The following is a 15,672-nucleotide window of genomic DNA, read 5'->3' as shown; positions in this document are numbered from 1 at the left end:
AAAATTGTGAAACTTTCAACACACACTCACTGGGTATTAATAAATGTTACGGGTATATTTTTTATTGTAAGTAGTTAACTGGGAATGGGGTCTAAAATAATTTTGTTACGAGCTGCAATGTAATTAAATTACTTTTTACATCGAAGATAAAAGATGTCACGAAAACATGAAAAAATCAGCGGCTTAAGAAAGGAGTAGATCTAAGTAACGCTCCCATTATCGAATCATCGGTCTCCAACAATAAAATATGAAACTTGGAACAAGATGTTGATTCTCGTTATAATAAAAAACTTGACTCTATTTTATACAAAAAATAGTAAACTGATACAGAAACTCTATTTAGATAACACCTATTTTTAAAAAAAAACTTCAAGGAAATTTGAATGTATGAAAATTGCAAATGTGAGAAGGTAAAAGGAAGATTTTTAATGATTATGCCCACAAATAATTGAGTCAAAGAAAACAGAAAAACATAATGCTAAAATAAAAAGTCATAATAGAGACCGTGCATACATAAAAGGAAACCTCTCAGTAATAATCTTCAATCCTCTATATTTTTGAAACTGCTCATATAAATGGAAACAAGAAAGATGATAAGATTTCTACGGACTTTTTACTATATCTCTTTAAATGGCATCAATCATTCCTCTTTCTCATATTCATATGTTAGACGATTTTGGCTTTGTTCTCCTTTGCAATCTCAAAAAACTTCTGGTTCTCTTTATAGTTGCTTAGCTTCAATAACTTTATATTCGCTTCCCTTAAGACTTATTGCCGATGGTTTCTGCTTATAAACTTAATGTTATTTTAAATTATGAGATTTGGAGAAACTCATTTAGATCATCAATCTACAAGTTGCAGTTCATTTGTTGGATTTTTTGATATATGTAAGTGTCTTGCTTTATGGACGTTTAAGTTAAAGCAACGGTACGATCCGTCATGTATATAACATCATTCATTAATTTGTTCTCTGGTGTAAGTAATTTTTTCTAGAACCAGTCAAAAACAAGGCACTCTTTTACTCAATGTAAACCTTTGTATTATGGTTTGCAGTAGAGAGTAGCGATCTTTATTTCTCATAACATGACTTCTACATCTTTGTGCATTTTTCTTAGCACTTCTATGTTTGTATTGTGAGCTGTCTATGGTATTCTGAGCATTTTTATAAACAGCCACATCTCAAATGCTTCCAGATTTTTAATAGTGGCTTCTGTAAGTATCCAGAAATTTACGCCATACAATTAAACACAAAATACATAGCATTCTAAGTGCCTTACTTCCGTTAAGAGATATGTTGTGACTTATGAAGATTGGTACTCATTTTGTGAATAACCATCCTTGCTTTTCCTATACGACATTTTATTTCTTGTGCACTGTCCCATTGTGCATTTATGATGGTTCCAAGGTAGCAATATTGTTGAGCACATTTAATTCGAGTTCCGCCGACATATGGGTGATCTACATTTATATTTTGTTGACGATCATGTGTTTCGTCTTCGTTACATTGTTATTAGGAAGGTAATAAGAAATATTGTTGACTGTACTGCGGGATATGGTATATTTATCTTTGCAGTGTTTCCAAGCTATCTGCTATCACCATGGTATCTTCAGCGTATCGATTTTATTTAGCCTGACTCCTTTCAAAAGGATACCTTCTTCTACTCCGTTAACGGCTTCGTTGAAATTTTTTTCGGAATATAAGTTTAATATCAAAGGCGAGACCATACATTCCTATGGTCGTTCAATTTCCGTCAAGTTTGATGTCTGATTTCAATAGAGATTTGAAATTAATCGGATATCTTCATTGTCCATGTCGACTTTTTCCAGGATATTAATAATTTTATGATATTGAAAGCGATCAAGTAGTTTCTTATAATCAATTAGAAATCACAGTTGACGTCTCTGGATATTTGGAATAAAATTTGAACTTCAAAGAGTATCTCTAGTTCCTACGGTATTTACAAAACCAAATTAATTTTCGGATATTTATTCTTCCCATTTACTGCAAATTCTTCCGTAAGTGATTTTAAGAACCATTTTAAGCATATTAAACTGGATCCAGTATTCCTTGCACCTCTTTGCTCCAGGTGCCTTGGGCAACGCTATAAATTCTGATTGCAGCCATTTTTCAGAAATTTCCAAAGCTATAGATTCTGTTAAAAATGTCGGTAATCCAGTCTATTCCTTCATTATCCAGCTTCAGAAATTCAGCCTCTATGTTGTCTGATTTCTTTTTTGCTATTTTATTTGTCTTATTGCTATTTCTACCTCCTGGATTAGTATGGTTAAGCCTGTAGCTTCTTCCGACAATAAGTACATTGATCCTCAAAACGCTTTTCTAATGATGACTTCTACCTGTTTTTCGGATCATGTTTGTCCATAATAATGTTTCCATTTGTGTCTGTGATCTTCATAGCGCTTTTTAAACATTCCAGTAACCACTTTTATTTTTTCTGTAGATTATAGCTGTTATATCTGACTTGCAGTATTTCTATATTTGCGCATCACTCCGCTGCTTCTTTTTCTTTGTGTTTTTATTCTTCCCTAGTCTTTTTTTTTATCTGTGTCTATTTTTTTTACTCTTCTTCATTACTTTTATGTGTTGTTTTCTGTACCAATAATTTTAAAATTTTACAAACCTGCCTGCATACAAAGCAGGTTCTTATGATTAAGTATGGAGTAGTACCAGAACGTTCCACTAAGTGTCTTCTGGCAAAATGTTCTTTGGGGTGAAAATAAATGAAGAACTCAAAAGAAAAACATGGTTTGGGGTTGAAAAAGTTAATAGAAGAAGAAACTAACCTACAAAAGAAATATTTGTAGTAGTGGATATTTACCAATTGGGCCACGAAATTGGGCACCTCTTAAAAATTGGTTTATTTATTATTCATTTTTTATCAGGGGAGGAAGGCCATAGAAAAGAATTATTTAATGATTCACAAAAAGAGAGCCGATCAATAAGAGAGCTTAAAAAAAAGAAAAATATTTTGTGGTAGAAGTAAGAGAAGAACAAAACTGAAAGTAGAGTAGAAACGAAAAAAGACGAGAGAAATAGGATATAAAGAAAAACACTATAAAAATAAATCAGTAGGGTTGAGACTTAAAAACCTTTCTGAGTGAAATAAATATAAATGATGAGTTTTTTAAAAAAGAGATTCGATGATATTGGCCAACTTTAGTTTCTATTAAATTAGTGATTTTGATTTGCCATTAAATTGCTGATACTAAACTTCAAATAATTCGTTCAACTCATTATGAGATCTTTAAGAGCGTTATTGCAAAAAATAAAAGAAATATTGAGGTTTAAATGAAAAGATTTAGAAGGAGAAAGAAGAGATGCTGAAAAGCCAAAGTTAAAATGTTAAAAAAACATAGTGTAGAAAAATATGATTAAAAAATAAGAGAAATAGAAACAAGTGAAGAATATTGAAAACATAAATTAGAAAATGTAAGAGAACAAAGCGAAAGGTAGAAATGAAAAAAAGTCGAAGAAAGAAAGAGAAAAGGAATGATGCATAAAATAGTAGCCGAGAAGAGAAAACAGAAAAATTTGAAGTGTACGAATATTAAACGCTTATGAAAAAAAAATGAAATTTTATTAGCTCACTGTATTTTACACTAAAAAATTTTAATATTTATTAATTTAAGTATTACGTAACGAAAACAATTTCCTTGATGATGAATACTGTTGCAAATTTTCGGGTGTATCACAGAAGCCACTTGATCTTTAAATAATGTAGGTTGGTTCAAACAATAGAATTTTACAAAGAGGGCGTGAACATCTATTATCTTTTATATTAGAACAATTTATGCTTATGACTATTATGTGTATGACCATGTTATTTATACTACAAAGAAATACCGTGAATATCTGTTAAAAATTTTAATTACGTTAATTTACATCCTCTTGAGAGCGAAACGTGCATACATAAAAAATTACTAGTCTATCTGAAACTAATGAATATAAGGCATCATTAAAAATGGTAAATCCCCTTAATGATATTTTTATTTTTTAATTAGACAACTTGCCGGCCCCACCCCATTAGCTTAAAACTAAAATTAATTAAAAAAAATAAACAAGATAAACACCATTGCAAAATATAACCCAGTTTCGCGTTACCATTTATCAGCAACTAATCGACACCATAATGGTATTAAGATCTGCAAATCGTAAAAGGCCGCCCACTAAATTTTTCCTTAAAGAGATAGTACCGAGTAGTCCGGGCGGAAGAAAAAAATTGTTTGGAAATATTGGATATTATGGATTTAGGTAGTTTTTTTCCAAGATAAAATCATACAAACATCTACAAAATAAATGGTCACCTTTTGCTCGAAGGTTTTATAGGAACAATTATATACAGCAGGTAAGCAGCGTGTTTTCCTTTTTCGTTTGTCTGAATATTAACCAGGAAATAATCGTGCTCCTTAACTTAGTCCAGACTCGTCGATTTTGTCAAGATTTTTCATCACTGTTGTTTTAAAAAGATGCTTGTGTCTTTTATTCCTCTTTAGAGTCCCTTAGTGCATAACTTCTGTTTGCCAGATATTGAAATCCTAATAGCTGCTAACTAGATTCTCCAAATATACATCATCAATCATAAAACTACAGTAAAGAAGCAAACAATAGTCATGATTAGACAAAATTGTTCCACTTGATAATGAAGCGTCCTCTAGATCGTATTATATGATATGACCATACTTGGTAGAATCACCATTAGCGCTGAATAGTGCTTTAACCTTCCTGTGAAACCTAAGAAACATAATACTACGAGAAATATCCGCAATATGGAAAAAATATTGCACCAACCAACATAAAATAAAGTATAAGAAGCATTGAACTCACTTCTTTTCTGGATATTGATATACGAAGTAATAGTTACTGATAAAAAAGCAGATGAATGAGCTACCAGGATCTCAATATCATCGGTAAATAAGAAAACCGCTAGCTATTTTTTTACAAGAATCAATCCTAATTATAGGTATACATAAGGTAAGTCATTTCGCAATCTTTAGCAGTAATCCCAAAATCACGAGGGACAGATTTTCAGTGGAGTTAAACGTTTTATAAACTTTTATATTTTGTGGAAACATGCAGTCCTGAGAACATTTTACAGTACGAAGGTGTTCATATTATTTGCAAAAGATTTGCTATTAATACTCATAGAAATATTAATAAATAAAATCGAGAATAAAAATGGAGGAAGATTTGTGTAGCACACTGATATGTAGCCGTAACCTTACTATAAAAGTATGTCAAGTTATTTATATTTATTAGGAAAAAGATGGGTCTAATATTGATCTCTGAGATCTCATGAAAATTAAAAAGCGGTTGCATAAGTTGCAATTTCTAATATAAATATTTGCAAAATAGGAAATCAATGATTTATTTCTAGTTTTCAAAAAATATTTCTTCTCAAAGGCAAGTGAACTAGCGGTTGCTCTTTTCTAGCTAGTTACTCAGTAGATGTTATTTCTCTTCATATATGAAGGGTCAGGGTAAAAAAGCATGTAAGTTAATTGTTCACGAAACTGAGAAAAACACAATTTAATGTTAAAAATGGTACAAAATTAGTATGAGAGCTTATCAAAAGACTGTTTATAAAAATAACTACAGTATTATGTTCTAAGAACATAAAAAGCAAGTTTCCATGATGTCGGTTGTATCCAGATTGATCCAGAGCTGAAAAAAAACCACATCAATGTAATGTGATTGTAGTAAATAATATTTTAACTTGCATTAAAGTGGTCATGAGGTAGATTCAGAAAGAACTTGACAGCAGAGGGGCTACAAAACTTCATTAAACTTTGAAAATCGTTGAATTTGGCTCTGGAAACTGGCAGGAGGCCTAAAAAAAGATTTTGTTAAATCTAAGTAATACTTATTTATCTGGCATACTTTGATAGCAACATTGTCTTCCAATCCAATACAATTATTTTAGTAACACTGACCACAGTAAAAGGGGATGGTTTCGATCGTGATTAGGAAGACGCAGTCTTTATTGCGTCGCTGAAGGACAAACAGAGGCAGTAAGCTGAAAAAAATAAAATTTTAAGCTTGTTTAATTAATAAAAATATGGTTTTCTTACTATGGCAAAAATGGAAATTTTTCCCAGAGAATGGAAGCAGCAGTCAGTTCACCATTTCTTCAAAATCTTTTCGTATTTCCATTGGTGCTTTTATGTTCCATAGACCAACATTTTTATCGCACTCCAAGTATGAGTGTCCACGTATAGGAAATCTAATTTTAATATCTGTGAGGCCACGGATGCGATTGTTCGTTAAGTAATGAATGAATCTAAGTATCATGTAATTTTTGTTCTGCCCTCCTGCAGAATCACAGAAAATTTCCAATTCCTGAACTTCGTCATCCAAATAGTTCATAATAAAATAAAAAAGGAATGAGACCACTTCGTTCGGTCCTTTTTTGGCAACACTTTCATCGTACACGTAAAAAAAGGACTCACCAGTTGCAAGAACGTGGACATAGGAATACATAGAAAGTTGACGTTTATAATATACATCGTTGGTAGCTATCTGCGGCAGGGAGACATTTTTAGCGAAATCTATGCAAATAGCTTCTTTCTTTTTATTTTTTCTTGCCTGGAATTTGGCTTTCTTCTTATGGTTGTAAAAACATTCCGCCTTCTTCTTATGAAGAATATTATTTGTTGTTAGCTGTTGAATTTGTTGTTTATCAGTTTCCGCAGATAAAGCTTTAACTTTTGCTGTATATTCATCACAAGTTGCAAAGTGTCTGTGCGGGGATACCCAAAAGAAATATTAAATTTCGTGTTGAAAATCATCGGGTAAGTATCGTAAGATACCACTGCTGCAGGGTGTAATTCTTTGAATAGCTTATACCTTTTTTATGTTTAGACTTTCTGGCAAATAAGTTTTACCTGAATCTTTAAGGCTATAATGACTCTGGCGACTTTTAGAACTTTTGATATGGTTCTCAACCAGAGCTGCAGTGACCCTATTTAGCTGTTTGTGTTCCTTAGAATGCTTACCTACCCTTTCTATCCTTAGGTGCACAACCCATTGATTTTAAAATTTTCTGCACATAGTAAATCTTATTTTTGCTAATGCCATGTAATGAGCAAAACACACATGCCTTTGCACATACAGGATTATATTTATTTCCCGCCTCGTCGGTGACTCGAACTCTATACGAAAAACTAGCATCACGCAACATCGCCTCCTCTTCTTCCTTTCGAGGTCGTCTCTGTGCCTCGTGTCCTACAGTAACTAACCCAGCCAGGTACATATTTTGTTCATCGTAGGATTGTAACTGGTTAAAGTAGCGTAATATCTCTTTTCTGTTATGTTCAGAGACTAAGTCATAACACTTAAATCGTTTGCAATGGCAAGGGGGACCAGCTTCATGTGTCGCAAGTCTTAATTTTTTATTTACATCAGACATCCGACCAGTTTTCTTCCTTTTTTTTGGCTCACTATGAAGTTTATCACATTCGTCCGAGCTTGATATTACGGTATAGTCACAAATACAAAGCTAAACAGATGATACAAAACTAACGAAACAATAGTAAACGAAAAGCAATCTAACGGCTTTAAACGCTATTGACACACTAATAATGCGGTAGCAGGAACCGTGCCAGGTGGCAATGGAGGCGGCGGCGTTTTTATAATAATTACTGGACTTGCCTGGTTTTTTCCTCTTTTCGCTTGACTTATTTGCTTTTTTTCTCTTATAGTAAAACTTTGAAGCCGTATATCGGTTGACTAGCCTGCTTTTTATCCAGTTTAAGTATTTCTAAAGATACTTACGCTAATGCTGAACTGAATGCTCCCAATATCTAAATATATCAAAAAAATTGACTTACCTGCTTTTTTCCCCTAACCCTTCATATGTTCTTCTGAGTCTTTTTGCAATCCGTTTAGCTGTTTTAAATCTCAATTCACTTAAAAGCATTTTTCGCACGATGTCTTCTTTGTCTTCGTAAACGTACCGATCATATAAAAATATCTTTATAAAAATTAATCAATATCATTAATCGATTGCACCCAGATTAGGTGGTAGAGCTTTTGAGTCACGATTTTTGTTAAGTTTTCTTTAACTGATCTGCTGTGGCTCTCTTTTAGTTTTCTTACTATGGCACTATAGATTTTGGGTTTTCATTTATATTGCAATAATCTGGAGATTACTAGCATCATTCAATTGAAATCATCTTATTTTTTTCTTAAGTTGTTCTTTTGTTCGTGTTTCTTCTCTCAATTATTATTTGGTAGTATATTTTTCATGTATAGATCAGCAGGGATAATATCGCTTGCAGTGCGTGCAGAACTGCTGTAAATTTATTTTTGACTTAAGAAAGTTTGATCATATTTCTGGATCAATTCATTTCTTGAAATGGTTAAAGTATCTATGAACCCTATGTATATAAATTTCTGCTTTATTATAAGGACATTTTACTAAAAATAGTCCAATATGTATACAACTATGTCACTTCACTCAACGGCCCTTCTTATAAGATCTTATTCATAAATGCTTAATGCTGTCCGCCTTTTTAATGCCTTTACGTTTGTGTTTACTCTGTTTACTGTTTTCATATTTTTAAAAGAAACTTTAAGCATTTTTCTTTCTGGTGGAATCATATAGGTGAACATATAATGTCATTAAAATATTTTATATTTTATCTCTTCTTGTTACTGTTAAGTGTACTTTGTCACTATTTTAGAAGGTTAAGAGTTTAAGTGTAGCTTTAGCTAATATTCGCCTTCGTAGGCAATAATGGTGCATTCTATTGTTACCGGAATAAAGACATGTTAAATTGAATTGAATCTTTGACGCTGTTTTGGCTCTGTCAACTTTTGATCAGTTTTTATGCAATTTTTTGCTTTGGAAAATTTTGACCGCTATTTGTTTGATTTGTTATCAAACAAATAGTTAAAACCTGAAAACTTCAAAAGGTTTTTGAGGAAGTCTTAAAAAATTACTTAAATTTACATGAAGTAAGAGCCAAAACCGTCAACAATTTAGTAATTTTTTAAATAAACGCTATGGGGACATTTGTATCAGAGGAATCTTACCTAAATCAAATACAAGAAAATTGCTCAGTATCTAAGATTGTGGTATTATTTTCAAAAAAAAATAAGCTTAAATTTATTTATAGTTCGTTAATTGAGTATTCATAAAATTGACAACGTAAGATGATAATTATTCAGCTTGAAGGTAGGTTCCACCACCAACTACTCAGTTTTTTCTACGGTACCTATATTATCAGGGTTAATTCTTAGACGAATAATGTATCTCATTAAGTCAGTTGCTTTGCCCACGTTCTAAATTACTTATGTGTCCTAATTTTACTTTTATAACCCATACTAATGCTTCTTAGAAAGATAATAATTATAATAATAATAAAATAATGTGCGTTTGGATAACAAGAAAGTGCCCGCGATAAAAACTGGTTCAAAATAATTTAGTAAAATCCGCGTTATGTAACCGAAGTGTTTTAAACGCTTGTCTCACTAGATCAGATCACCCAGATATGTCAATGTAATAATCGTATTTCTAATATTTTATCGGACATTTGCTTTTATTTTGCATTTTAACTTTTATTAGAAGGTATTTTCAATAATCACTGCATACGAGCATACGCCTAGACTATTAAAGTAATGACGTTTGCGTAAATAAGAAGTAAAATTTAATTGAAAGGGTATAGTTTTAAAGGTTAACAAAATTTTATAAATTTATCCAAAAGTAAGAATATTGTGTAAGTGTATGAATTGGGTTACAAGTAACGATTTTTTGATCCGTTAAATTAATTTAGTTTCACAAAATAATCAGTTTTATTTATTTAAATTCTGTACTATTTTTAATTCGATAATTTTATTTGGAAATTAATTTTAATTTATAAACGTTGCTTTATGAGTGGCAGATGAATTAATTATGTAGCGCTGTTATTGTAATTTACATCAAATGGTAAAATGGTACCGTACTCGTAAAGTGGGTAAAAAACAGCAAATAGGGAACGTAATATTTGCTAAGCAATTTTTCGACCTTCTACTAGATCCTCTTCAGGCCTGCCAGTATTGCATCATGATGTTACATGCAGAAAGTCTGAAGATCCTCTGTCTACTACCTAAATATATTACTATTTTAGATGCATTAATGAGAATGCGTCACTTTCAGGTAGTGTCAGTTAGTTTGATAAAGAAATAAACAACTATAATTTGTATAGTAGTACATGAAAGTAAAAATGATCAAAGATGGATACAATTTTGTCACGAATTATGATACGTAAGCAATAAACTTTTTGTTTTTAAACCCAACTTCAGAAGCAAATACTCGAAATTGCAATATATCGATTATAACACCATAAGAACTTAATTTTTGATTATTTTTCATATAAATGTAAGGGACAAAAGAAATTTTTATATAAAAAAATCCAAAACCATCTTGGACGTATAGCTAGGGCCTTTGATTGAATTAAGAAAGATTACAGTATTGTTTTCTTAATGAATCCTGTTTAAAACTTTAATTTGTAATTAATTTCTTGTAAATTGCTATTTGGATCATGTCAGAATAATTAATCATATTACCCGCAAACAAAATTATTTGAAATTTAAATTCGCTAATGAGTGTGTTTTATAATAATAATATACAATAAATTTTGCTCTACTTTGGAATAGCTTATATATAAAAAAAACCATATCAAATGAATTTATTTATTTAATGAGGTGTTTTACACCTGTATTCATTACAATATATTATCCTATTAAAATGTAATAAAAATACTCGTTAATATACTACGTAAAATGTACATAAAAAGCATCATCCAAAGGTTACTTTTAAAACTTACTTTGGCATCAAAAATTAAATTACCGAATACTTATTTAAATATATATTACTGCTTACTTCAATTTGAATGTGACTTAAAGCCACTTTGGTAAAATTAAGAAAGATTACAGTAAGATGATTTCTTTAAATAAATTACTCCTGATCCAAATTTTAATTTGCAAATAGGTATTTGGATCATGTCAGAATAACTAATCATAATGATCCGATAAATGATTTTTTTTTTGTAAATTAAAGTTGCTAATTAGCGTCTCTTAAAATAATATAACCATATCAATGATAAAAGTTTATTTAATTAGGTTATTTATCTATATATATTTATTAAGATATATTACGCTATTTAAACATTAAAAAAATATGTATGAATTATTCATTAAGTTTATATGACCAATATAGTTATTTTTTATGAAATTTATCCGTTACAGTTTTGAAAATGATCTCTCTCATTTCAGCTTGAATTTTTAAGATAAGTTCTTTTTTAGTTACTAAAAATATAGCTCTCACTACAGTTTAATAAATTAGATTTCCTTGATTATCTGCCCTGTCGATTATAATAACTTATTGACACTCATTTCAATATTACATGGTCCAATTACTGACTATTGGAATTTTGGGCATGGTACCTTCTTACCTAATATATATTGAGTAAGAACCCGGCGAGACGTAACCGCGTGTATCATTTCACTTTTTATCTTCTTATTTGGGTTTTGCGTGTGGGTTTATCGCCAAGTCAGACGGTCTTGATCGTATAATAATATATTTTTCTGGCTTCACTTCCCTGAATATCGTCTGCGAAAATTGACCTACTAAAGGCGATTTACGATTGTTGTTGATGCGGTTTAATTTTTATTTTTTTTGGAAAGTCGATATCTTCACGTGGACGTCTGCCATAAGTATTGTGTTGAAAGGGATTTTTTTAAAGTTTTATCTTTTTTTAGGGTCTTTAAGGACTATAATTTAACGCTGAAATGAACCAGATTTAATGACCTTCCATTTTATAATTAGATAATAGAATTTTGCGATTTTCATAATTTCATTCCAAGCTGTCAGTCCGGTTGTCGTAAATAGTTCAGTACAACTATTTGTTTTTCAGACAATTTGCTAAATTTATTAGGTCATATCTTTCTGATAAATTCTATAGTGTCTTAATTAAAAATCAACACTTAATTTCAAAATCGAACTATGTACATTTATGAGTATCACAAGACTCTAGTCTAAAACCTTTACTATATTTCCTGTATGTAGATATGGAAACAAAATTGACTTATACAAATCTTGAGCAGTTTGTTGATGATTCACAGATGTATACGGCATTTGATCTCATTTCCTTACCTCTTGCCCGGACACACTTTAATAATGGTCTGGATAACATTTCTAAATCACAATGTAAAACTTAATCGTAATAAATCATGTGCCCTTTTCTTAGGATCCAAACAAATTCAGTGCGAAGTAGCAAGGAATAGCTATACTCTAAAAATCCAAAAAACAAATATACTAGTAGTGGATAAAGCCAAAAATTTAAGATTAATTGTTGATCGCAGCTTAAACTTCTTAGCTCATATAAATTAAAAGATGAGCATAATCTGAGGGGTCTGCATAATCTGAAGCGTCACATTGCAATCAAAACTAAATACTTCTTATGTAACGCATTAATATAATAATAATATAATTAATTATAATAATGCAATTACTAGTGCAGTATCTAATTCTATCCAAAAACTGAAAAATTCTTGTATGAGGTTTTTTTATGGTATCTCATACAGAAGTTGCATAACTCCTTTTCAATATGGAAAATAAGCAAAAATATCATTTATACTGTTTTATTTCACGTATAATCAAAACTGGACAACCACTGTCCCTAAAAGAGCAATGTAATATTTGTGATTACTCCTACTATTGATACTGCGAGTGATTTGATACTACTAGTAGATATTTTAATCGCTAACGAGTAGACCTACATCGAACAGCCGCGTATTAGCGATCTCTCAGATCTAAATTTTAGTCGGATTAGGTTTATCAAATTGATGGTTCGAATTTTTTTCAGAATTCATTCAGAAATTATGTTACATAAAAAGATACTTAAACGTTAAAGCTATATTTCTTATACTTAACTTGCCCTACTGCAACAAACCTTGATTGATAAAAATATTAAGGGAGGATGGGGCAAGTGAGACACCTTAAGGCTCTGCGGCATATACCTTACTAAGTTTTAGAAATAAAAAAATTTTCATCGTTTGTAACACGAGTTTAATCGGTTTCAAACATTCTAACATAACCTTAAAAATAAACTAAACATTAACTCTTTGGAAAAATATCAAACTTAAAACAAAAAAAGAAAAATGACTCTCTTGCCCCAAGTTATAGGAGTAAGTGAGTCACCCACCTGAGGCAAGTGAGTCCGAATGCTAATTAATCAACGATAATTGTTACAAACATAATTATTAGTACTTGGCTCATTATCGGAACAATCCTCATGTAACCAGGCACCACATTGCATGCACATTATCCATTCTTCAGAACAAGTGTCTCTTCGTAGGTCTCATAATAGTAAATGCTTAATGTGTTTTTCTCTTCGTCCGGCATTGTTTTTGTGTTGTGTTGTTCCTCTTCTGCTCTTGACTTTGCTTCTTTTGCTTAGAAATTCCTTCTTTTAATTTTTATCCATTACTAGCTTTGTCGTCTAGTTTCTTTTTTGCTTGCTTAGCTTTCACTGGTTTTAATTTTTCTTCCAATTGATCTTTGTAAGGAGAACTGGTTATTATTTTAGATCCTTCTATGCGCCTAAATTTGGATTTGGCATTTTCATTCTTTTGAGAGGGTTATGGAACTGGGCTTAAAGTTGAAACTGAAACATAACTACATGATGGTTGCTCTTGTTCAAAATTGTTTACTAATTATTTAGAAGTACTCTGGATATCATCTTTTCTCAACAAGACTTCATCACTTATTACGGGACCCTCGACGGGATTAATGTTTTCTGTCCTACATTCCTTTTGAAGAATGTTTACGGCTGGCGCAAAGTCACTGTCTTGAAACACATATGGATTATATGGGTAGATTCCTGTTTTTTCAAAACCCTTAATAATATTTATTAGTGTAAAAGCCTTAATAAGCACATTTTTAATAATAGGAGCCATATCATATTCTGTGATCCTAGAGCCTGGATGATTTGTAAGCCAGTGATCCATTTCTCCTGCCAGATAGGTTTTAAATGGTCCAAAGACACTTACGTCTAGCGGTTGCAACTTATTTGATGTGTGAGGAGGTAAGGTTATAATAGAAACTCCTGATTTTCTAGCCAGGTTTACTAAATTAATGGACTTATGACTTGAATGTCCATCTAGTATAAGTAGACTTGGACAATCTGTTGTTGTTTTGGTGCAGCCTATAAAATAATTTAAAAATTTGATAAATAGGTCAGCATCCATCCAGCCTGATGGAGCAGGAGATCCTACTGCTCCAGGAAACGAACCGCTCAAAAAACCAGGATTCATTCGAACACGAGGGAAGACCATAAATGGTGGAATAAACGTACCTGTAGCGCTGACACAAGCTAATAAAGTTGTGTTTTTTCCTCTCTCTAAAGAAGTTAATCTTCCCACTTGCTTTCTTCCCTTTTCAGCTAAAATTTTTCCCGGTTTTTGAACGCAGGTAATCCCCGTCTCATCGCAGTTAAAAATCCGATGCGGCGAAAAATTAAACTTGTCTAAGGGCCTTTTTTAAGTTTTGAAAAAAATCATTAACCCTAGAATTGGAAAATCCTGTTACTCTTGCAATGCTGGTTTTTTCAGATCTTCGAATGGAGAGGATTTTCTGACGATTTAAAAATGAGCTCACCCAGTTCTTTATTAAAAGGATGACTTATTTGATTGGCTTCAGTAAATTGAAATGCAATCCTTCAAAGATCTGTGGTCGAAAGTCCACAAAACAGTTTTTCCAACAAAATTATGTGTTCACATAATTCATTTTCCATTTTTTCAGTGAATACGGGTTTCAACCTGCCGTGGTTTATAAGTGGAGTGAGCTGTCGACGCTTTAATCGTGATTGTATAGTTCTCGGAATACTAACAACCGCACTAGCTTTTTTAATTGACATCTCTTTATTTTGAATCGCTTCTAAGGTACCACGAATGGCATCTTCTGAGGATGATCCTTTTTGGGTTTTTGCGCACGTAGTTACGCACCATTTTTCCTCTGCAATATATAAAATATATTTATAAGAACTTTTTATACTACAGTGGGGCAAGTGAGTCATGCCTGATTCACTTACCCCAATCGTTCTTAAAATATAAAAATTTAAATCTTGAAGAGACAGATAAATGTGGCAACATTTTAAGCATAACGCGGTATTAAGCAAATATAAGGTTATGGTATGCACTTCATACAATATTAAGAAAATGCCTTTAAATTGGGGAAAATCCTTATTGATTTCGCTTAAAATATTAAAAAAATGTTAATATTTACCTTAATTTTAGTAATTTTCAGCTAAATGCTTAAGGACACAATACGCGCTAATAGACATGTACACTACACTGATCATTGTCGTGCTATGATGCCGGTTGCTCGACATATTTCTAGAAACGCACTTGCTCCCTATGATTCACTTGCCCCACTCTCCTCTATGTTAATATACTGGTAATAAAGCTACATTAGAAAAGCATGCCAAAAATACTTATAAGAATGAGAACTAGGAACTATTCTAGGAAATTATAATGCTTCAGGGGTGAATGTGGATTGGAAGAGATTTATAGTGGCCACATTAAGACGTAATAGAAATTTATTAAGTTTAACGAAAAATTTATGTAATTGTTTAATGGTGCCCAGTACATTGAAGTGGTTAGTTGGAAGATAA

General features: G+C 31.6%; 1 long non-coding RNA gene across 1 annotated transcript; it reads right to left on the bottom strand.

Annotated features, from left to right (window-relative positions):
• Positions 1 to 13,050: 13,050 nt before the first annotated feature.
• On the bottom strand, positions 13,051 to 15,424 carry LOC126737585 (uncharacterized). The gene is made up of 2 exons (XR_007661058.1): positions 15,285 to 15,424; positions 13,051 to 15,014 (listed from the first exon to the last, which is right to left on the bottom strand). It is a non-coding gene; the product is annotated as an uncharacterized LOC126737585 (long non-coding RNA).
• Positions 15,425 to 15,672: the final 248 nt, after the last annotated feature.

Source organism: Anthonomus grandis, chromosome 6, assembly GCF_022605725.1.
Source record: "Anthonomus grandis grandis chromosome 6, icAntGran1.3, whole genome shotgun sequence".
Classification (NCBI taxonomy): domain Eukaryota; kingdom Metazoa; phylum Arthropoda; class Insecta; order Coleoptera; family Curculionidae; genus Anthonomus; species Anthonomus grandis.
The sequence above is the reverse complement of the archived record's forward strand: the minus strand, read 5'-3'. Positions and strand labels throughout refer to the sequence as shown.